The sequence below is a fragment of the Macaca nemestrina genome, chromosome 18 (assembly GCF_043159975.1).
Source record: "Macaca nemestrina isolate mMacNem1 chromosome 18, mMacNem.hap1, whole genome shotgun sequence".
Taxonomy (NCBI): domain Eukaryota; kingdom Metazoa; phylum Chordata; class Mammalia; order Primates; family Cercopithecidae; genus Macaca; species Macaca nemestrina.
Genome location: NC_092142.1, coordinates 44,527,874 through 44,553,367, shown reverse-complemented (window position 1 = coordinate 44,553,367; position 25,494 = coordinate 44,527,874). Strand labels below are relative to the sequence as shown.

At 36.9% G+C, this 25,494-nt stretch overlaps 1 non-coding gene across 1 annotated transcript; it reads left to right on the top strand.

Annotated features, from left to right (window-relative positions):
- Positions 1–1,648: 1,648 nt before the first annotated feature.
- Positions 1,649–1,756, top strand: LOC112423553 (U6 spliceosomal RNA). Its single transcript, XR_003014027.2, has one exon. It is a non-coding gene; the product is annotated as a U6 spliceosomal RNA (small nuclear RNA).
- The last annotated feature ends 23,738 nt before the right edge of the window (positions 1,757–25,494 follow it).

Sequence of the window (25,494 nt, the reverse complement as noted above, 5' to 3'; positions counted from 1 at the left end):
TTTTGTCCATTCCACGAGTGGATATTTTGGAGCTCGTTGAGGCCAATGGTGAAAAATCGAATGTCCCAGGATAAAAACTAAGAGGAAGCTAATTGGGAAACCACTTTGTGAGGGTTACATTCATCTCACAGAGTTAAAACTGACTTTTCATTCAGCAGTCTGGAAACAGTGTTTTTGTAGAAACTGTGAAGGGATATTTCGGAGTGCATTGTGGCCTATGGTGAAAAATAAAATACCTTCAGTAAAAAAGTAGAAAGAAGCTTTCTGTGAAACTGCTTTGTGATGTGTGCACTCATTTCCCAGAGATAAAACTTTCTTCTGTTTCAGCAGTTTGGAAATACTGTATTTGTCCATTCTGCTAATGGACATTTGGGAGCTCATTGAGGCAAAGGTGAAAAAGTGAATATCCCAGGATAAAAACTAGAAGGTGGCTCTCTGAGAAACCACTTTGTGATATGCCCATTAATCTCACAATGATAATCCTTTCCTTTGAATCAGCAGTTTGGAAGCACTGTTTTTGTCCATTTGGTGAATGGACTTTTGGGGGCTCATTGAGGCCAAAAGCAAAACAGCAAACATTCCAGTATGAAAACTAGAAGGAAGCTATCTGAGAAACCAGTTTGTGATTTGTTCGTTCAGCTTGAGGAGTTAAATCCTTCTTTTCATTCAGCAGTTTGGAAACACTCTTTTTGTAGAATATGCAAATGGACATTGGGGAGCTCATTGAGGCCTATGGTGAAAAAGAAATTATCTTCAGATTAAACTAGAAAGAAACGCTCTGAGAGACTGCATTGTGATGTGTGCATTCATCTAACAGAGTTAAACCTTTCTTTTGATTCCACAGTTTGGAAACACTGTTTTTTTCCATTCTGCAAATGAACATTTGGGATCTCTTTGAGGTCAGTGGTGAAAAAACTAATGTCGGAATAAAAACTAAGAAGACTCTATCTGGGAAACCGCATTGTGATGTGTGGATTCATCTTGTACAGTTAAACCTTTCTTTTAATTCAGCAGTTTGGAAACACTCTTTTTTGCATTCTGTGAATGGACATTTGGGAGGTCATTGAGGCCAATGGTAAAAAAGTGAATATCCCAGGAAAAAAAATCTAGAAGGAAGCTATCTCAGAAACTGCTATGTGATGTGTGCATTCAGATCAAGGAGTTAAATCTTTCCTTTCGTTCGGCAGTTTGGAAGCATTATTTTTGTAGAATCTGAGAAAGGATATTAGGGAGTTCATTGAGGAATATGGTGAAAAAGATATATCTTCATGTATAAACTAGAAAGAACTGTCTGAGAAACTGCTTTGTGATGTGTGCATTGATCTCACAGAGTTAAATTTTTCTTTGATTCCGCAGTGTGAAACATTCTTTTTGTCCATTCTGCGGATTGACATTTTACATCTCTGTGGCCAATGGCAAATGGGTGAGTAACCCAGGATAAAAACTAGAAAAAAGGTATCTGAGAAACAACATTGTGATATGTTCATTCATCTAGCAGAGTTAAAACTTACCTTTCATTCAGCAGTTTGGAAAGATTGCTTTTGAAGAATCTGTGAAGGGATATTTTGGAGCATGTTGAGGCCTATGGTGAAAAAGAAAATATCTTCAGATAAAAACTAGAAATAAGCTTTTTAGAAACTGTTTTGTGGTGCTCGCTTCGGCAGCACATATACTAAAAATTGGAACGATACAGAGAAGTTTAGCATGGCACCTGCGCAAGGATGACACGCAAATTCGTGAAGCATTCCATATTTTTAAGACCAAATCTACGTCTGATTGGGGTGCCTGAAAGTGAGGGGGAAAATGGAAGCAAGTTGGAAAACACTCTTCAGGATTTCATCCAGGAGAACTTCCCCAACCTAGTAGGGCAGGCCAACATTCAAATCCAGGAAATACAGAGAACGCCACAAAGATACTCCTCGAGAAGAGCAACTCCAAGATACATAATTCCCAGATTCACCAAAGTTGAAATGAAGGAAAAAATCTTAAGGGCAGCCAGAGAGAAAGGTCGGGTTACCCACAAAGGGAAGCCCATCAGACTCACAGCAGATCTCTCGGCAGAAACTTTACAAGCCAGAAGACAGTGGGGGCCAATATTCAACATTCTTAAAGAAAAGAATTTTAAACCCAGAATTTCATATCCAGCCAAACTAAGTTTCATAAGTGAAGGAGAAATAAAATCCTTTACAGATAAGCAAATGCTTAGAGATTTTGTCACCACTAGGCCTGCCTTACAAGAGACCCTGAAGGAAGCACTAAACATGGAAAGGAACAACCGGTACCAGCCATTGCAAAAACATGCCAAAATGTAAAGACCATTTAGGATAGGAAGAAACTGCATCAACTAACGAGCAAAATAACCAGTTAATAATATAATGGCAGGATCAAGTTCACACATAACAATCTTAACCTTAAATGTAAATGGACTAAATGCTCCAATTAAAAGACACAGACTGGCAAACTGGATCAAGAGTCAAGACCCATCAGGCTGCTGTATTCAGGAGACCCATCTCACACGCAGAGACAAACATAGGCTCAAAATAAAGGGATGGAGGAAGATTTACCAAGCAAATGGAGAACAAAAAAAAGCAGGGGTTGCAATCCTAGTCTCTGATAAAACAGACTTTAAACCATCAAAGATCAAAAGAGACAAAGAGGGCCATTACATAATGGTAAAGGGATCAATTCAACAGGAAGAGCTAACTATCCTAAATATATATGCACCCAATACAGGAGCACCCAGATTCATCAAGCAAGTCCTTAGAGACTTACGAAGAGACTTACACGCCCATACAATAATAATGGGAGACTTCAACACTCCACTGTCAACATTAGACAGATCAACGAGACAGAAAGTTAACAAGGATATCCAGGAATTGAACTCATCTCTGCAGCAAGCAGACCTAATAGACATCTGTAGAGCTCTCCACCCCAAATCAACAGAATATACATTCTTCTCAGCACCACATCGCACTTATTCCAAAAATAAACACATAATTGGAAGTAAAGCACTCCTCAGCAAATGTACAAAAACAGAAATTGTAACAAACTGTCTCTCAGACCACAGTGCAATCAAACTAGAACTCAGGACTAAGAAATTCAATCAAAACCGCTCAACTACATGGAAACTGAATAACCTGCTCCTGAATGACTACTGGGTACATAACGAAGTGAAGGCAGAAATAATGTTCTATGAAAAGATGTTCTTTGAAACCAATGAGAACAAAGATACAACATACCAGAATCTCTGGGACACATTTAAAGCAGTGTGTAGAGGGAAATTTATAACACTAAATGCCCACAAGAGAAAGCAGGAAAGATCTAAAATTGACACTCTAACATCACAATTAAAAGAACTAGAGAAGCAAGAGCAAACGCATTCCAAAGCTAGCAGAAGGCAAGAAATAACTAAGATCAGAGCAGAACTGAAGGAGATAGAGACACAAAAAACCCTCCAAAAAATCAATGAATCCAGGAGTTGGTTTTTTGAAAAGATCAACAAAATTGACAGACCGCTAGCAAGACTAATAAAGAAGAAAAGAGAGAAGAATAAAGTAGAAGCAATAAAAAATGATAAAGGGGATATCACCACTGACCCCACAGATATACAAACTACCATCAGAGAATACTATAAACGACTCTATGCAAATAAATGAGAAAATCTAGAAGAAATGGATAATTTCTGGACACTTACACTCTTCCAAGACTAAACCAGGAAGAAGTTGAATCCCTGAATAGACCAATAGCAGGCTCTGAAATTGAGGCAATAATTAATAGCCTACCAACCAAAAAAAGTCCAGGACCAGATGGATTCACAGCTGAATTCTACCACAGGTACAAGGAGGAGTTGGTACCATTGCTTCCGAAACTATTCAAATCAATAGAAAAAGACGGAATCCTCCCTAACTCATTTTATGAGGACAACATCATCCTGATACCAAAGCCTGGCAGAGACACAACAAAAAAAGAGAATTATAGACCAATATTCCTGATGAATATCGATGCAAAAATCCTCAATAAAATACTGGCAAACCGGATCCAGCAGCACATCAAAAAGCTTATCCACCATGATCAAGTGGGCTTCATCCCTGGGATGCAAGGCTGGTTCAACACATGCAAATCAATGAACGTAATCCAACGTATAAACAGAACCAAAGACAAGAACCACATGATTATCTCAATAGATGCAGAAAAGGCTTTTGACAAAATTCAACAGCCCTTCATGCTAAAAACGCTCAATAAATTCGGTAATGATGGAACGTACCTCAAAATAATAAGAGCTATTTATGACAAACCCACAGCCAATATCATACTGAATGGGCAAAAACAGGAAAAATTCCCTTTGAAAACTGGCACAAGACAGGGATGCCCTCTCTCACCACTCCTATTCAACATAGTGTTGGAAGTTCTGGCTAGGGTAATCAGGCAAGAGGAAGAAATCAAGGGAATTCAGTTAGGAAAAGAAGAAGTCAAATTGTCCCTCTTTGCAGATGACATGATTGTATATTTAGAAAACCCCATTGTCTCAGCCCCAAATCTCCTTAAGCTGATAAGCAACTTCAGCAAAGTCTCAGAATACAAAATTAATGTGCAAAAATCACAAACATTCGTATACACCAGTAAGGCAAACAGAGAGCCAAATCATGAATGAACTTCCATTCACAATTGCTTCAAAGGGAATAAAATACCTAGGAATCCAACTTACAAGGGATGTAAAGGACCTCTTCAAGGAGAACTACAAACCACTGCTCAGCGAAATAAAACAGGACACAAACAAATGGAAGAACATACCATGCTCATGGATAGGAAGAATCAATATCGTGAAAATGGCCATACTGCCCAACGTTATTTATAGATTCAATGCCATCCCCATCAAGCTACCAATGAGTTTCTTCACAGAATTGGAAAAAACTGCTTTAAAGTTCATATGGAACCAAAAAAGAGCCCGCATCTCCAAGACAATCCTAAGTCAAAAGAACAAAGCTGGAAGCATCACGCTACCTGACTTCAAACTATACTACAAGGCTACAGTAACCAAAACAGCATGGTACTGCTACCAAAACAGAGTTATAGACCAATGGAACAGAACAGAGTCCTCAGAAATAATACCACACATCTACAGCCATCTGATCTTTGACAAACCTGAGAGAAGCAAGAAATGGGGAAAGGATTCCCTACTTAATAAATGGTGTTGGGAAAATTGGCTAGCCATAAGTAGAAAGCTGAAACTGGATCCTTTCCTTACTCCTTATACGAAAATTAATTCAAGATGGATTAGAGACTTAAATGTTAGACCTAATACCATAAAAACCCTAGAGGAAAACCTAGGTAGTACCATTCAGGACATAGGCGTGGGCAAAGACTTCATGTCTAAAACACCAAAAGCAACGGCAGCAAAAGCCAAAATTGACAAATGGGATCTCTTTAAACTAAAAAGCTTCTGCACAGCAAAAGAAACTACCATCAGAGTGAACAGGCAACCTACAGAATGGGAGAAAATTTTTGCAATCTACTCGTCTGACAAAGGGCTAATATCCAGAACCTACGAAGAACTCAAACAAATTTACAAGAAAAAAACAAACAACCCCATCAAAAAGTGGGCAAAGGATATGAACAGACATTTCTCAAAAGAAGACATTCATACAGCCAACAGACACATGAAAAAATGCTCATCATCACTGGCCATCAGAGAAATGCAAATCAAAACCACAGTGAGATACCATCTCATACCAGTTAGAATGGCAATCATTAAAAAGTCAAGAAACAACAGGTGCTAGAGAGGATGTGGAGAAAAAGGGACACTTTTACACTGTTGGTGGGATTGTAAACTAGTTCAACCATTATGGAAAACAGTATGGTGATTCCTCAAGGATCTAGAACTAGATGTACCATATGACCCAGCCATCCCATTACTGGGGATATACCCAAAGGATTATAAATCATGCTGCTATAAAGACACATGCACACGTATGTTTATTGCGGCACTATTCACAATAGCAAAGACTTGGAATCAACCCAAATGTCCATCAGTGACAGACTGGATTAAGAAAATGTGGCACATATACACCATGGAATACTATGCAGCCATAAAAAGGATGAGTTTGTGTCCTTTGTAGGGATATGGATGCAGCTGGAAACCATCATTCTTAGCAAACTATCACAAGAACAGAAAACCAAACACTGCATGTTCTCACTCATAGGTGGGAACTAAACAATGAGATCATTTGGACTCAGGAAGGGGAACATCACACACCGGGGCCTATCATGGGGAGGGGGGAGGGGGGAGGGATTGCATTGGGAGTTATACCTGATGTAAATGATGAGTTGATGGGTGCTGACGAGTTGATGGGTGCAGCACAGCAACATGGCACAAGTATACATATGTAACAAACCTGCACATTATGCACATGTACCCTAGAACTGAAAGTATAATAATAATAAAAAATAAAAAGAAATAAAAAAGAAAAAAAAAAGAAACTGTTTTGTGGTGTGTGCATTCAACTCACAGAGATAAAAATTATTTTTATTCAGCAGTTTGGAATCACTGTTTTTGTCCATTCTGTGAATGGGTATTTGGGAGCTCATGAGAGCAATGGGGAATAGTGAATATCACACAATAAAAACCAGAAGGAAACTATCTGAAAAACCACTTTGTGATGTGAGTATTCACCTCGCAGAGTAAAACATTTTCTTTCTTTCAGCAGTTTAGAAACACTGCTTTTTTAGAATCTGTGAAGAGATATTTGGGAGTAATTTGAGGCCTACGATGAAAAAGAAAATACCTTCAAATAAAAACTAGAAAGAACTTTCTGAGAAACTGCTGTGTGATGTGCACCTTCATCTCACAGGGTAAACACTTTCTTTTGATTCATCAGTTTGGAAACACTGTTTTTGTCCATTCTGCAATTTGACATTTGGCGGTCATTGACGCCAATGGGGAAATGTAAATATTCCATGATAAAACTAGAAGAAAACTACCTGAAAGTCTGCTTTGTGATGTGTAGATTCACCTGGCTGAGTTAAACCTTTCTTTTGATTCATCAGTTTGGAAACACTGATTTTGTACTATCTACAAAGGGATATTTTGGAGTGGATTGAGGTCAATGGCAACAAATTGAATGTCGCAGGATGAAAACTAAGAGGAAACTATCTGAGAAACCGCAATGTGATGTGTGCATTCATGTTGCAGAGTTAATTCTTTGTTTTCATTCAGCAGTTTAGGAACACTGTTTTTGTAGAATATCCTAGTAGACATTTGGGATCTCATTGAGGCCAGTGGTGAAAAAGCAAATATCCCAGGATAAAAACTGGAAATATACTATCTGAGAAAAGGCTTTGTGATGTGTGCTTTCATCTGGGTGAGTTAAAATTTTCATTTGATTCAGCAGTTTTGAAACACTGTTTTTGTAGACTCTGCAAAGGGACATTTGGGAGCACAGTTAGGCCTATGGTGAAAAAGAAAATACCTACAGACAAAAACTAGATAGAAGATTTCTGAGAAACTGCTTTCTGATGTGTGCATTCGTCTCACAGAGTTAAGCCTTTCCCTTGATTCAGCAGTTTGGAGATCCATTCTGTGAATGGACATTTGAGAGCTCATTGAAGCCACAGACAAAAAAGTGAATATCCCAGGATAAAACTAGAAAGAAGCTAACCGAGAAACCACTTGGTGATGTGTGCATTCGTCTCACGGAGTTAAAAATTTCTTTTGACCCAGCAGCTTGGAAACAATGTTTTTGTCCATTCTGTTAATGTACATTTGGAAACTCATCGAGGCCAAAAGCAAAGATATGAATATTCCCATATAAAGACTAGGAGTCTATCTGAGAAATCACTTTGTGATGTCTTCATTCAGCTTGAGGAGTGAATTCTTTCTTTTCATTCAGCAGTTTGGAAACACTGTTTTTGTAGAATTTGTGAAAGGATATTTGGGAGCACATTGAGGCCTATGGTGAAAAAGAAAATATCTTCAGATAAAAACTAGAAAGAAGTTTTCTGATATACTGCTTTGTGATGTGTGCATTCCTCTCACAGAGTTAAACATTTCTTTTGATTCAGCTGTTTGAAAACACTGTTTTTGTCCATTCTGCGAACAGACACCTGGGAGCTTACTGAGACCAATGGCGAAAAATCGAATGTCCCAGGATAAGTCTAAGAGGAAGCTACATGAGAAACCATTTTGTGATGTGTGCATTTCTGTTGCAGAGTTAAACCTATATTTTCACTCAGCAGTTTAGTATTTTTGTTTTTAAGAAGCTACAAACGGATATTTGGGAGCACATTCAGGCTTATGGTGAAAAAGAAAATATCTTCAGATAAAAACTAGGAGGAAGCATTTGGAGAAACTGCTTTGTTATGTGTGCATTCATCTTACAGAGTTAAACCTTTCTTTTGATGCAGCCACTTTTAAACACTGTTTTAGTCCATTCTGTGAATGGACATTTGGGATTTCATTGTGGTCAATGGTGAAAAAGTGAATATGCCAGGATAAAAACTAAAGGAAACCTGAAAAATCACTTGGTGATGTGTACGTTCAGCTCAAAGAGTTAAATGGTTCTTTTCATTCAGCAGTTTGGAAGCATTATTTTTGTAGAATCTACAAAGGAATATTTAGGAGCACATTGAGGCCTATGGTGAAAAGGATAATATCTTCAGATTAAACTAGAAAGAAGTTTTCTGAGAAACTGCTTTATGATGTGTGCATTCATCTCAGAGAGTTAAATATTTCTTTTGATTCAACTGTTTGGAAACACTGTTTTTGTCCATTCTGTAAATGGACACTTGGGAGCTCATTGAGACCAAATATCGAAAAAGCTACTTCTCAGGACAAAAACTAGAAAAAAGCTCTCTGAAAAACCACTTTGCATGTGTGAATTCATCTCACAGATTTAAATATTATTATCATCCAGCAGTTTGGAAACATTGCTTTTGTCCATTCTGCAAATGGACGTTTGGGAACTCTTTCTGTGATGTGTGCATTCACCTCTTAAAACTAAACCCTTCATTTGATTCAACAGTTTGGAAACAGTGTTTTTGTCCTTTCTGTGAATGGGCTTTTGGGAGCTCATTGAGGTCAAAGGAGAAAAAGAGAGTACCTGAGGATAAAAACTAGAAGGTATCTATGTGGGAAACCGCTTTGTGATGTGTATTCAGCTCGAGGAGTTAAATCTTTCTTTTCTTTCAGCAGTTTGGAAACACTGTGGAAATATCTTCAGATAAAAATGTGAAAGATGCTATCTGAGAAACTGCTTTGTGATGTGTGCATTCATCTCATAAAGTTAAACATTTCTTTTGATTCAACAGTTTGGAAAGGCTGTTTTTGCCCATTCTGCAATTGGACATTTGGGAGCTCTTGAGACCAAAGGCAAAAAATCAAAAGTCCTAAAATAAAAACTAAGAGGAAACTCTCCGAGAAACTGCTTTGTGATGTCTGCATTCATCTCACAGATTTTAAACTTTCTTTTAATTCAGTAGTTTTGAAACACTGTTTTTACCCATTCTGTGAATGGACATTTGGGAGCTCAATGAGTACAATGGCAAAAAAGTAAATATCCCAAGATAAAAACCAGAGGGAAGCAATCTGAGAAACTGTGTTGTGATGTGTGTATTCATCTCACAGAGTTAAACCTTTCTTTTCATTAAGCTGTTTTGAAGCACTGTTTTTGTCCATTCTGTGAATGGATACTTGGGAGCTCATTGATGACAGTGGTGAAAAAGATAATATCCCACTATAAAACCTAAGAGGAAGCTATCAGAGAAACTGCTTTGTGATGTGTTCTTTCATTTCACAGAGTTAAACCTTTCTTTTCATTCAGTAGTTTGGAAACACTGTTTTCATAGAATCTGCAAATGGTCATTTGGGAGCTCACTGAGACCTATGATGAAACACAAATTATCATCAGAGTAAAAGCTAGAAATAAGCTTTCTGAGAAACTGCTTTGTGATATGTGCCTTTGTCTCAGAGAGTTAAACCTTTATTTGGATACAGCAGTGTGGAAACACTGTTTTTGTCCATTCTGTGAATGGACATTTGGGATCTCATTGAGGCCAATGGCCTAAAAGTGAATATTCCAGGATAAAAACAGATGTAAGGTATGTGAGAAACTGCTTTGTGATGTGTGCTTCAGTTTGAGGAGTAAAACCTTTCTTTTAATTCGACAGCTTGGAAACACTGTTTTTGTAGAATCTGCAAAGGGATATTTGGGAGTGTATTACAGCCTATTGTGAAAAAGAAAATAACTTCAGATAAAAACTAGAAAGAAGCTTTCTGGGAAATTGTATTGTGTTGTGTGCATTCATCAAAAGAGAATTAAATGTTTGTTTTGATTCAGCAGTTTGGAAACACTGTTTTTGTCCATTCTGTGAATGTATATTTGGGAGTTAATTGAGGCCAATGGTAAAAAATCTAATATCTCAGGATAAAAACTAAGAGGAAGCTATCTGAGAAACGGTTTTGTGATGTGTGCATTCATCTCACAGGGTTAAAGTTTTCCTTTAATCCAGCAGTTTGGACACACTGTTTTGTAGAATCTGCAAGGGTTTACTTGGGAGCATGTTGAGGCCTATGATGAAAAAGAAATTATCTTCAGATAAAAACTAGAAAGAAGATTTCTTAGAAACTGCTCCTAATGAGTGCATTCATCTCACACAGATAAAATTTTCCTTTGATTAATCAGTTTGGAAACACTGTTTTTGTCCATTCTGCGAATGGATATTTTGGAGCTCATTAATGCCAATGGCAAAAAATCGAATGTCACAGGATAAAAACTAAGAGCAAGCTATCGTAGAAACTGCTTTGTGATGTGCCCATTCATCTCACAGAGTTAACTCTTTCTCTTCATTCAGCAGTTTGGCAACACTGTTTTTGTAGAAACTGTGAAGGGATATTTGGGAGCACATTGAGGCCTATGGTGAAAAAGAAAATATCTCCAAATAAAACAAGAAGGAATCTTAATGAGAAACTGCTTTGTGATGTGTGTTTTCATTTCAGAGAATTAAACCTTTACTTTGATTCAGTGGTTTGGAAATGCTGTTTTTGTCCATTCTGCGAATGGACATTTGGGAGTTCGTTGAGGCCAATAGTGAAAAAGCCAATAGCCCATTATAAAACCTGGAAGGAAGCTCTCTGAGAAACTCTTTTGTGATGTGTGCATTCATCTCACAGAATTAAACTCTTCTTTTGATTTAGCAGTTTGGAGAGACTGTTTTTGTCCATTATGCAAATGAACATTTTCACCAAAGGTGAAAAAGCGAATATGCCAGGATAAAAACTATAGGTAAGCTATCTGAGAAATTGCTTTGTAATGTGTTCATTCATCTTGCAGAGTTAAAACTTTCTTTTCACTCAGCAGTTTGGAAACACTTTTCGTCCATTCTACAAATGGACATTTTGGAGCACATTGAGGCCAATTGTGGAAAAGCATGTATCTCTGCATAAAAACTTGATGGAAACTATCGGAGAAACTGCTTAGTGATGTGTGCATTCATCTCGCAGAGGTAAAACTTTCTTTTCATTCAGAAGTTTGGAAACACTGTTTTTGTTGCATCTGTGAAGGGATATTAGGGAACATATGAGGACTATGGTAAAAAAGAAAATTTCTTCAGATAAAAACTAGAAAGAAGCTTTCTGAGAAACTGCTTTGTCATGTGTCCATTCATCTCAAGAATGAAACCTTTCTTTTCATCCTGCAGTTTGGAATCACTATTTTTGTCCATTTTGCAAATGGACATTTGTGAGCTAATTGAGATCAGTGGCAAAAAAGTGAATATCCAAAGGTAAAACATCAAAGGGAGCTGTCTAAGAAACTGCTTTGTGATGTATACATTCATCTCACAGAGTTAAACCTTTCTTTTCATTCAGCAGCTTGGAAACAATTTTTGTAGAATCTGCGAAGAAATACTTGGGATCACATTTCAGCATAAGGTAAAAAATAAAATATCTTCAGATTAAACCTAAAAAGAGTCTTTCTGAAAAACTGCTTTGTGATGTGTATATTCATCACACAGAGTTAAATGTTTCTTTTGTTCCAGCAGTTTGGAAACACTGTTTTTGTCTATTCTGTGAGTGGACATTTGGGAGATTCCTGAGGCCAATGGTGAAAAATGGAATGTCCCAGGATAAAAGCTAAGAGGAAGGAGAAATGTTTTCTGATGAGTGCATTCATCTGGCAGGTTTAATATTTTCTGTTAATTCAGTAGTTTGGAAACATTGTTTTTGTAGTGTCTGGGAAGGGATATTTGATAGCACATTGAGGACTATGGTGAAAAAGAAAATATCTTCAGATAAAACTAGAAAGAAGATTTCCAAGAAACTGCTTTGTTTTGTGTGCTTTCATCTCAGGTAATTAAACCTTTCCTTTGATTCAGCAGTTTGGAAACACAGTTTTTGTCCAGTCTGCGAATGGACATTTGGAAGCTCATTGAGGCCAATGGCAAAAAAGCCAATACCCCAAGATAAAAACTGTAAGAAAGCCATTTGAGAAAATTTTTTGTGATTTGTGCATTCATCTCACAAAGTTAAAACTTTCTTTTGATTCAGCAGTTTGGAAACACTGTTTTTGTTCATTCTGTGAATCTGTGAATGGACATTTGGGAACTCTTGAGACCAATGGTGAGAAATTGAATGTCCCAGTATAAAAACAAAGAGGAAACTATCTGAGAAACTGCATTGTGACACATACATACATCTCACAGAATTAAAACTTTCTCTTCACTTAGCAGTTTTGAAACACTGTTTTTGCACATTCTGCAAATGTTCATTTTGGGGCTCATTGAGGCCAATGATGAGAAAGCAAATGTGACAGGAGAGAAACTATAGGGAAGCTATCTATGAAACTGCTTTGTGATGTTTGCATTCATTCATCTCACAGATTTAAACCTTTCTTTTCACTCAGCAGTTTGATAACACTGTTTTTGTCCATTCTTCGAAAGTACATTTTGGAACTCACTGAGGCCAATGGTGAAAAAAGCAAATGTCCCAGGAAAAAAACTAAGAGGAAGCTACTTGCAGAACCGCTTTGTGATGTGTGTATTCATCTTGCAAAGTTAAACCTTTTTTTCATTCAACAGTTTTGAAATACTGTTTTTATTAATACTGTGAATGTACATTTGGGAGCTCATTGAGGCCAATGGCAAAAAAAAGGGAATATCTGCAGATAAAACTAGAAAGAATGTATCTGAGAAACTGCTTGGTGATGTGCACATTCTTCTCACAGAGTTCAACCTTTCTTTTCATGCAGCAGATTGTAAACACTGTTTTTGCAGAGTCTGCAAAGGGATATTTTGGAGTTCATTGAGGCCTACAGGGAAACAGAAAATATCTTCAGATAAAAACTAGAAAGAAGCTCTCTCAGAAACTGCTTTGTGAACTGTGCATTCAACTTACAGAATTAAACCTTTTGAATCAGCAATTTGGAAACACTGCTTTTGTCCATTCTGCAAATGGACATTTGGGGACCCATTGACACCAATGGCGAAAGAGCAAATGTCCCAGGATATAAACCAAGAGGAAGACATCTGAGGAACCTATCTGTGGTTTGTGAATTCATCTTGCAGAGTTAAAAATTTCCTTTCATTCAGCAGTTTTGAGACACTGTTTTTGTTCGTTCAGCTAATGGACATTTTTGAGCTCATTGAGGCCAATAGCAAAAAAGCAAATATACTGGAATAAAAACAGAAGGAAGCTATCTGAGATACTGCTTTGTGATGTGTGCACTCATCTCACAGAGTTAAAGCATTCTTTTGATTCAGCAGTTTGAAAACACTGTTTTGGCCATTCCGTGAATGGACATTTGGGATCTCATTGAGGCCAATGGCGAAAAATCAAACATCCCAGGATAAAAACTAAGAGGAGGCTATCTGAGAAATGACATTGTGATGAGTACATTCATCTCACCAATTTAAACCTTTCATTTCATTCAGCAGTTGGGAAACAATAGTTTTTGTAGAATCTGCTGTTAGACATTTGGGAGGGCATTGAGGCCTATGGCAAAAAAGAAAATATATTCATATAAAAACTAGAAAGAAGCTTTCTGAGAAACTTCTTTGTGATATGTGCATCAATCTTACAGAGTTAAACCTTTCTTTTGATTTAGCAGTTTGGAAACACTGTTTTAGTCAATTCTGCAAATGGACATTTGGGAGCCCATGGAGTCAAATAGTGAAAAAGCAAATATCTCAGAATAAAAACTAGAAGGAAGCCATCTGAGAAACCACTTTGTGACGTGTGCATTCACCTCACCCAGTCAAACATTTCTTTTCATTCAACTTTTTGGTAACCCTTTTTTTCGTAGAATCTGTGAAGGGATATATGGAAGTGCATTGAGGCCTGTGGTGAAAAATAAGATATCTCCAGATAAAAACTAGAAAGAATCTTTCTGGGTAACTGCTTGCAATGTGAACATTCGTCTCACAGAGATAAACCTTTCTTTTGATTCAGCAGTTTGGAAACACTGTTTTTGTCTATTCTGTAAATGGATATGTGGGAGCTCATTGCAGCCAATGGTGAAAAGGTGAATATCCCAGGATAAAAACTAGAATGAGAGCATCTGAGGAACATTTTTCTGATACGTGCATTCATCTCACAGAGTTAAACTGTCTTTTGATTCAGCAGTGTGGAAACACTACTTTTGTCCACTCTGTGAATGGACATTTGGGAGCTCATTTAGGCCAATGGTGAAAAAGGGAATACCCCAGAATAAATACAGAAGACAGCTATCTGAGAAACCGCTTTGTGATGTGTGCAATCAGCTTGAGGAGTTAAATATTTCTTTTCATTCAGCAATTTGGAAGCACAGTTTTTGTAGCATCTGCAAATAGACATTTGGGAACTCATTGAGGCCAATGGTGAAAAATGGAACATCCCAGGATAAAAACTAGAAGGATGCTTTCTAAGAAACCACTTTGTGATGTGCCCATTCACTTCACAGAATGAAACCTTTCTTTTCATTCAACAGTTTGTTAACAATTTTTTTATAGAAACTGCGAAGGGATATACAGGAGCACATTGAGGCCTATGGTGAAAAATAAAATATCTTCAGATAAAAACTAGAAAGAAGATTTCTGAGAAACTGCTTCTAATGAGTGTATTCATTTCACACAGATAAACCTTTTCTTTGATTCAGCAGTTTGGAAACACAGTTTTTGTCCATTCTGTGAATGGACATTTGGGAGCTCACTGAGACCAATGACAAAAAAGCAAACATTCCAGGAAAAATACTAGAAGGAAGGTGTCTGAGAAACCTTTCTGTGATGTGCACATTCATCTCACAGAGTTAAACCTTTCTCTTCATTGAGCAGCTAAGAAACACTTTTTTTTCCATTCTGCAAATGGACATTTGGAAGCTCATTTAGGCCAATGGTGAAAAAAGGAATATCCCAGAATAAAAACAGAAAGAAGCCATCTGAGAAACTGTTTTGTGATGTGTGCATTCAGCTCGAGGATTTAGATCTTTCTTTTCATTCAGAAGTTTGGAAACACTTTTTTTTGTAGAATCTACGAATGGACATTTGGGAGCCCACTGAGGCCAATGGCGAAAAAACCAATATCCCATGAGAAAATTGAAGCTATATGAATAACCACCTTGTGATGTGTGAATTCATCTCACTGAGTTAAAGCTTTCTTTTGGTTTTGTTGTTTGGAAACACTGTTTCTGTCCATTCTGCAAATGGGCATTTCACAGCCCTTTGAGGCCAAAGGCAAAAAAGCAAATATCCCATGATGCAAACTAGAAGGAAGCTATCTGAGAAACTGTTTTGTGATGTGTGCATTCATCTAGCAGAGATAAAACTTCCTTTTTATTCAGCAGTTTAGAAACACTATTTTTGTCCATTCTTCTCAAATGGACATTTGGGAGTTCACTGAGGCCAATGGAGAAAAAGCAAATATCCAAGGATAAAAACAGAAGGAAGTTATCTGATAAACTGCTTTCTGATGTGTGCATTCAGCTCGAGAAGTTAAATCTTTCTTTTCATTCAGCAGTTTGAAACCCTCTTTTTGTAGAATCTGCTAACGGACATTTGGGGGAGTATTGAGGCTTACAGAGAAAAAGAAAATGTCTTTAGATAAACATTAGAAAGATCTCTGAGAAAGTGTTTGTGAAATGTGCATTCATCTCACAGAGTTAAACCTTTCTTTTGATTCAGCAGTTTGGAAAGGCTGTTTTGTCCATTCGAGAATGGACATTTGGGAGCTCATTGTGGCCTATGGCAAAAAAAGGAACTATCCCAGAATAAAAACTAGAAGGAACATATCTGAGAAACCACTTCGTGATGTGTCCATTCATCTCACAGTTTTCAACCTTTCCTTTCATTAGGCAGTTTGGAAACACTGTTTTTGAAGTATCTGGGAAGGGATATTTGGGAGCTCATTGGGGCCTATGGTGAAAAAGAAAATATCTGCAGATAAAAACTAGAAAGAAGCTTTCTGGGACACTGTTTTGTGATGTGTGCATTCATCTCACAGAACTGAACCTTTCTTTTGATTCAGCATTTGGAAACACTGTTTTTGTCCATTTTGTGAATGGACATTTAGGAGCTCATTCAGGCCAATAGTGAAAAAGTAAATATCCCAGCATAAAAACTAGAAGGAAGCTATCTGAGAAACTGTTTTATATTGTGTGCATTCATCTTGCCGAGTTAAACCTTTCCTCTCCTTCAGCAGTTTGAAAAACTACTTTTGTAGAATCTGCAAAGTGATATTTGGGACTGCATTTAAGCTTATGGTGAAAAATAAAATATCTTCAGATAAAATCTTGAAAGAAGTTTTCTGAGAAACTGTTTTGTGATGTGTGCATTCATTTCACTTATTTAAGCCTTTCTTTTACTTCAGTAGTTTGGAAACACTGTTTTTGTCCATTCTGTGAATGAATCTTTTGGAGTTCATTGAGTCCAAATGGGAAAAATCAAATATTCCAGGATAAAAACTAGAAGGAAGCTGTCTGAGAAACCATTTTGCGATGCGTGCATTCATCTGCAGGGTTAAACCATTATTTACATTGTTGGGAAAAACTCTTTTTCTGGAATCTGTGAAGGGATATTTGGGAGTGCTTTGAGACCTATGGTAAAAAAGAAAATATCTTCAGATAAAAAATACAAAGAAACTTTCTGAGATACTGCTTTGTGATGTGTGTATTCATCAGGTAGATTTAAAACTTTCTATTAATTCAGCAGTTTGAAAACTCTTTATTTGTAGAATATGCAAATGGATGTTTGGGAGTATATTTAGGCCTATGGTGAAAAAAATAGAAAGAAGCTTTGTGAGAAACTGCTTTATGATGTGTGTATTCATCTCTCAGACTTAAACGTTCTTTTAATTCAGCAGTTTGTAAAAACTGTTTTTGTCCATTTTGTAAAAGGACATTGGGAGCTCATGAGGCCAATGGTGAAATAGCAAATATTGCAGTATAAAAACTAGAAGAAAGCTACCCAAGAAACTGTTTTGTGATGTGTACATTCATCTCACAGAATTAAACCTTTGTTTTGATTCAGCAATTTGGAAACACTGTTTTTCTCCATTCTGTGAATGGACATTTAGGAGCTCATTGATGCCAAAGGAATAATATTGAGTATCCCAGGATAAAAACTAGAAGGAAACATTCTGTGAAACTGCTTGTGATGTGTGCATTCAGCTCTAGGATGTAAGTCTTTCTTTGCATTCAGTACTTTGGAAACACTGTTTTTATTCATTCTGTGTGTGAACATTTGGGAGCTCATCAAGGCCAATGGTGGAAAAGCGAGTATCCCAGGAAGAAAATCTAGAGAGAAGCTGTATGAGAAACCACTTTGTGATGTGTGCATTCACCTCACAGATTCAAACCTTTCTTTCCATTGACTAATTGGGAAACACTTTTTTAAAAAACAGAATTTGTGAATAGACATTCAGGAGCTCATGGAGGCCTATGGAGAAAAAGAAAATATCCTCAGAGAAAAACTAGATGGAAGCATTGTGGAAACTGCTTTGTGATGTGTGCATTAAGCTCACAGAGTTAAATCTTTCTTTCCTTTCAGCAGTTTGGAAACACTGTTTTTGTAGAATCTGCAATGGGATATTTGGGAGGGCATTGAGGACTATAGTGAAAAACAATATACTTTCAGATAAAAACTAGAAAGCAGCTTTCAAAGAAACTGCTTTGTGATATGAGCATTCATCTCACAAGGTTAAACTTTTCTTTGGTTCAGCAGTTTGGAAACACTGTTTTTGTCCATTTTGTGAATGGACATTTAGGAGCTCCTGAGGCCAAAGGTGAAAAAGCTAATATCCCAGGATAAAAACTAGACCTAAGTTATCTGAGAAACCACTTTGTGATGTGTTCATTAATCTCACAGAGTTAAACCTTTCTTTTCATTCTGAAGTTTGGAAACTATGTTTTTGTACAATTTGCATATAGACATTTGGGAGTGTATTGAGGCCTATGGTGAAAAACAAAATATATACAGATAAAAACTAGAAAGAAACTTTCTGAGAAACTGCTGTTTGATGTGTGCATTCATCCCACAGAGTTAAAACTTACTCTTGATGCAGCAGTTTGGAAACATTGTTTTTGTATATTCTGCAAAAGGACATTTTTGTGCTCATTGAGGTCAATGGTGAGTAATCGAATGTCCCAGGATAATAACTAAGAGGAAGCTATCGAGAAACCTCTTTGCAATGAGTGAATTCAGCTAGAGGAATTAATTCTTTCTTTTCATTCAGCAGTTTGGAAACACTGTTATTGTAGAATCTGCTAATGTACATTTGGGAGTGCTTTGACGCCAATGGCGAAAATGTGAATATCCGAGGATAAAATTAGAAGGAAGCTTTCTGAGAAACCACTTTGTGATGTGTGCATTCATCTCACAGAGATAAAGTTTCACTTGATTTAGCATTTTGGAAAAACCGTTTATGTTCGTTCTATGAATGGAGATTGGGGATCTCATTGAGGCCAATGGTGCAGACATGAATATCCCAGGATAAAAACTAGAAGGAAGAAAGTGAGAAACCGTTTTGTGATTTGTGCATTGGTCTCACAGAGTTAAACCTTTCTTTTGATTCAGCAGTTTGGAAACACTGTTTTTGTGTTTTGGGAGCTCATTGAGGCCAAAGGTGAAAAATCGAATGTCCCAGAATAAAAACTAAGAGGAAACTATCTGAGAAACCACTTTGTGATGTGTGCATTCAGCTCGATGAATTAAATCATTCTTTTCATTCAGCAGTTTGGAAACACTGTTTTTGTAGAATCTGCAAATGGACATTTGGGAGTGCATTGAGTCCTATGGTGAAAAGAAAGTATCTTCAGATATAAGATAGAAGGAATCTTTCTGAGAAACTGCTATGTGATGTTTGCATTCATCTCACAGAGTTAAAACTTTCCTTTGATTCAACAGTTTGGAAGTACTGTTTTTGTCCATTCTGTGAAGATACATCTGGGAGTTCATTGAGGCCAATTTTGAAACAGCAAATGTCGCAGGATAAAAACTAGAAGGAAGCTATTTGAGAAACCGTTTAATGATGTCTGCACTCAGCTTGAGGAGTTTAATCTTCCTTTTTGTTCAACAATTTGGAAAGATTGTTTTTCTAGAATCTCTGAAGGGATATTTGGAAGCGTTTGAGGCTTATGTTGAAAAAGTAACTATCTTTAGATAAAAACTAGAAAGAAACTTTTGGAGAAACTGCTTTTCAATGTCTGCATTCATGTCACAGAGTTAAACCTTTCTTTCCATTCAGCAGTTTCAAAACACAGTTTTCCTCCATTGTGCGAATGGATATTTGGGAGCTCACTGAGGTCAATGGTAAAAAAGGAAATATTCTAGGACATAAAGTAGCAGGATGCTACCTGAGAAACCGCTTTGTGATGTGTGCATTCATCTCACAGAGTTAAACCTTTCTTTTCATTCAGCAGTTTGGAAACACTGTTTTTTGAAGGCACATCTGGGAGCGCACTGAAGACTATGTAGAAAAAGAAACTGTCTTCAGATAAAAACTAGAAAGAAGCTTTCTGAGAAACTGCTGTTTGATGTGTGCATTCACCTCACAGAGTTAAACATTTTTTTTGATTCACCAGTTTGGAAACATGGGTTTTGTCCATCCTTGAATGGACATTTTGGAGCTCATTGAGGCCAATGGTGAAAAATGAAATATCCCAGGTTAAAAATTGCAAGGAAGCCATATGAGAAACTATTCTGTGATATGTACATTCATCTAGCAGAGTTAAACTTTCTTTTGATTCAGCACTTTGGAAATACTGTTTTTGTCCATTTTGTGAATGGAAGTTTGGGAGCTCTTCAGGGTCAATTGTGAAAATAAAAAGTCCCAGGATAAAAACTAAGTGGAACCTATTTGAGAAATTACTTTGTGATGTGTTCATTTCTCTCTCAGTTTAAACCTTAGTTTTCATTTTCAAACTGCTTAGTTTCAGTAGTTTGTAAACACTCTTTTTGCAGAATCTGCAAAGGGATATTTGGGAGCACATTGAGGCATATGGTGAAAAAGAAAATATCTTCAGAAAAAAATTAGAAAGATTGTTTCTGAGAAACTGCTTTGTGACGTGTGCATTTTTCTAACAGAGTTAAACGTTTCTTTTAATTCAGCAGTTTGAAAATACTGTTTTTGTCCATTCTGTGAATGGACATTTGGGAGCTGTTGAGGCAAATGGTGGAAAATCAGAAGTCCCAGGATAAAAACTACCATGAAGTGATCTGAGAAACTGCTTTGTGATGTGTGCATTCATCTCACAGAGTTAAAACTTTCTTTTCATTCTGAGGTTTTTAATCACTATTTTTGTCCATTCTGCAAATGGATATTTAGGAGATCATTGAAGCCACTGGTGAGACACAGAAATAAAATCAAAAGGAGGCGATTTGAGGAACTGCTTTGTGATGTGTGCATTCAGCTCAAGGAGTTAAAACTTTCTTTTCATTCAGCAGATTGGTAAGCCTCTTTTTTTTGGAATCTGCAAATAGACATTTGGGAGCACATTGAGGACTGTGGTGAAAAAGAAAATACCAAATATCTTCATGTAAAAATGAGAAAGAAGCTTTCTGAGAAACTGCTTTATGATGTCTGCATTCCTCTCACAGAATTAAACCTTTCTTTTGATTCAGAAATTTAGAAACACTGTGTTTTTTTTTGTCCATTCTAAAATTGACATTTGGAAGCTTATTGAGGCCAATGGTGAAAAATCCAAAATCCCAGAATAAAAACTAGAAGGAAGCTATCTTAGAGAATGCTTTGTGATGTGTACTTTCATCTCACAGAGTTAAACCTTTCTTTTCATTTGGCAGTTTGGAAATAGTCCTTCTTTGTTCATTCTGTGAACAGAGTTTTGAGAGCACATTGAGGTCTGTGGTGAAAATGAAAATACCTTCAGATAAAAACTTGAAAGAAGTTTTCTGAGAAACTGCTTGTGATGTATGCATTCATCTACAGAGCTAAACCTTTCTTATCATTCAGCAGTTTTGAAACCCTGTTTTGTCCATTCTACAAGTGGATATTTGGGAGTTCATTGAGGTAAATGGCAGAAAAGGGAATATCCCAGAATAAAAACAGAAGGAAACCATCTGAGAAGCCACTTCGTGATGTGTGCATTCATCTCACAGGGTTATACCTTTCTTTTGTTTCAGTAGATTGGAAACACTGTTTTTTTCCATTCTGCAAATGGATATTTGGGAGCTCATTGAGGCCAAGGGCGAGAAAGCGATTGTCCCAGAATAAAAACAGAAGGAAACAATCAGAGAAACTGTTTCTGATGTGTGTATTCAGCTCGAGGATTTAAACATTTCTTTTCATTCAGCAGTTTGGAAATGCTGTTTTTGTAGAATTGGTGAATGGGCATTTGGGAGTGCATTGAGTCCTGTGGTGAAAAAGAAAATATCTTCAGATAAAAACTAAAAAGAAGTTTTCTGAGAAATTGCTTCGTGAGGTGTGTATTCATCTCACAGAGTTAAACCTTTCTTGTGATTCAGCAGTTTGCAAACACTGTTTTTGTCCATTCTATGAATGGACATTTCAGAGCTCATTGAGATCGGTGGCAAAAAAGCGAATTTCCCAGGATAAAAAATAAGGGGAAGCTATGTGAGAATCTGCTTTGTGATATGTGCATTCACCCCACAGCTAAAACTTTCCTAATTCAGGAGTTATGAAACACTGTTTTTTTCCATTCTGTGAATCGTCATTTCTGAGCTCATTGAAGCCAATTGTGAAAAAGCAAATATCCCAGGATGAAAAATAGAAGTAAGCTACCTGAGAAACGTCTTAGTGATGTGTGCATTCATCTCAGAGATTTAAAACTTTCTTTTCATTCGGCAGTATGGAAACACTGTTTTTGTAGAATTTGTGAAGGTATATTTGGGAGTATGTTGATGCCTATGGTGTAAAATAAAATATCTTCTGATAAAAACTTGAAAGAAGCTTTCTGAGAAACTGCTTTGTGATGTCTGCATTTATCTCACAGAGCAAACGTTTTCTTTTAATTCTGTTGTTTGAAAACACTGTTTATGTCCATTTGCAGAATGGACATTTGGGAGCTCAGGGAGGCCAATGGGGAACAATCGAGATCCCAGTATAAGAACTTGAAGGATGCTATCTGAGAGACCGTTTTGGGATGTGTGCATTCATCTCTCAGTGTTAAAAGTTCTTTGATTCAGCAGTTTGGAAACACTGTTTTTATCCATTCTTCGAATGGACATTTGGGAACTCATTTACTCCAATGGTGAAAAAGTGAATATCAAGGGTAAAAACTAGAAGGAAGCTCTTGGAGAAACCGCTTTGTGATGTGTGCATTCACCTTGCATAGTTAAAAGTTTCTTTTTGATTCAGCAGTTTGGAAACATGGTTTTTGTAGAATCTGCGAATGGACATTTGGAAGCTCATTTAGACCAATGGTGAAAAAGAAAATACCCAGGATAAAAACTAGAAGGAAGCTATCTGAGAAATCCCTTTGTGATGTCTGCATTTATCTCACAAAATTAAACCTTTTTTTGATTCATCAGTTTGGAAACACTGTTTTAATACATTCTGCAAATGTACATTTGGGAGTTCATTGAGGCCAATGGCGAAAAAGGGAACATCCCTCCATAAAAACTGGAAGAAAACTATCTGAGAAACTGCTTTTGGTGTGTGCATTCATTGAGCAGAGTTAAAACTTCTTTTCATTCAGCATTGTGGAAACACTGTGTCCATTCTGGGAATGGACATTTGAGATCTCATTGAGGCCAATGGCAAAAAAGTCATTATCTCAGGATAAAAACCAGAAGGAAACTCTCTGGAAACTGCTTTGCAATTTGTGCATTCATCTCACAGAGTTAAACATTTATTTTCATAAGCAGTTTGGAAACACTGTTTTTGTAACACGTGTGAAGGGATATTTGGGAGTGCATTGAGGCCTATGGGGAAAAAGAAAATGTCTCAGAGAAATACTAGAAAGGAGCTTTCTGAGAAACTGCTTTGTGATGTGGGCATTTATCTCACAGAAGTAAAACTTACTTTTGATTCAGCAGTTTTGAAACATGGTTTTTGTCCATTCTGTGAATGGACATTTGGAAAATCATTGAGGCCAATAGCAAAAAAAAAGATTATATTCCATGGTAAAAACTAGAAGGAAGCTACCTGAACAAACGTTTTGTGTTGTGTGCATTCATCCCGAATAACAAGCTCTTTCTTATCATTTAGCACTTAGGAAACATTCTCTTTGTAGAATCTGCTAATGGACATTTGGGAGCTCATAGAGGCCTATGTTGAAAAAGAAAATATTTTCAGATATAAACAGAAAACAAGATTCCTGAAAATCTGCTTTGTGATATGTGCATTCATCCCACAGATTTAAACATTCATTTTAATTCAGTAGTTAAGAAACCTAGCTTTTGTCCATTCTGCAAATGGACATTTGGGAGCTCATTGAGTCCAAAGGCTAAAAAGTGAATACCCTACGATAAAAAATAGATTGAAGCTATCTGAGAAACTGCTTTGTGTTGTGTGCATTTATCTCAGATATTTCAAATGTTCTTTTCGTTTAGCAGGTTGGAAACACTGTTTTTTATAAAATCTGTGTATGGACATTTGGGAGCTCAAAGAAGCCTGTGTTGAAAAAGAAAGTGTCCACAGATAAAAACTAGAAGGAAGTTATCTGAGAAACTTCTTTGTGATGTATGCATTCATCTCGAATAGTTGAACCTTTCTTTTCATTCAGAGTTTTGGACCACCTTTTTTGTCCTTTCTGTGAATGGACATTTGAAAGTGCAATTAGGCCCAAGGTAAAAAGGAAAATATCTTCAGATAAAAATTACAAAGACGTTTTCTGAGAAACTGCTTTGTGAAGTGTGCATTCAACTTGCATGGTAAACCTTTCTTTTGATTCAGCAGTGTGGAAACACTGTTTTTGACCTGTCTGTGAATGAACATTTGGGAGCTCACTGAGGCCAATGGCAATAAAGGAATATCCCAGGATAAAAACTAGAAGGAAAGTATTTGAGAAGCTGCCTTGTGATGTGTGAATTCATCTTGCAGAATTAAACATTTCTTTTCATCCAGCAGTATGGAAACACTGTTTTTGTAGAATTTGTCAAGGTATATTTGGGAGTGCATTGAGGCCTATGGTGAAAAAGAAAATATCTTCAGAGAAAAACTTGAAAGAAGCTTTCTGAGAGACTGCTTTGTGATATGTCATTGATCTCACAGAGTTAAAGATTTGTTTTGATTCAACAGTTTGGAAACACTGTTTTTGTCCATTCTGGAAATGGACATTTGGGAGATCATGTAGGTCAATGGCGAAAAAGTAAAAATCCCAGGATGAGAACTTAAAAAGAGCTATCTGAGAGGGCATTTTGTGATGTGTGCATTCATCTCACAGAGTTAAAACTTTCTTTTCATTCAGAAGTTTGGAAACACTTTTTTTGTCTATTCTGAGAATGGACATTTGGGAGCTCATTGAGGTCAATGATGAAAAAGGGAATATTTCAGGATAAAAACTAGAGGGGCTCTTTTCCTTTCTCTGCCATCATGGTGTGTTCTTGCCTCCACTTCTCACCATGTCTTCTCACAAGACTTTCAGGATTAAGTGATTCCTGGCCCAGAAACAAAAGCAAAATCATCTGATTCCCCAGTGGATTCGGATGAAAACTGGAAATAAAATAAGGTACAACTCCAAAAGGAGACATTGGGAAAGAACGAAGCTGGGTCTATAAGGAATTGCACATGAGATGGCACATATATTTGTGCTGTCTGAAGGTCACGATCACATTACTGTATCAAACTGAAAATGTCACCACTCTCTGGAGAGTTTGATGTATTTTCCTCTCTGAATCTATTATGAATGCGTTGGTTGGCTGGGTTCAGTAATAAATATGTGAGGCCTTTCATTTCAAACAAACAAACAAACAAAAACTTGAGGGAAGTTACCTGAGAAACTACTTTGTGATGTACGTATTCACCTCACAGAGTTAACACTTTCTTTTCACTCTGCCATGTGGAAACACTGTTTTTGCAGAATCTGCAAAATTGTATTTGGGAGCTCATTGAGGCCT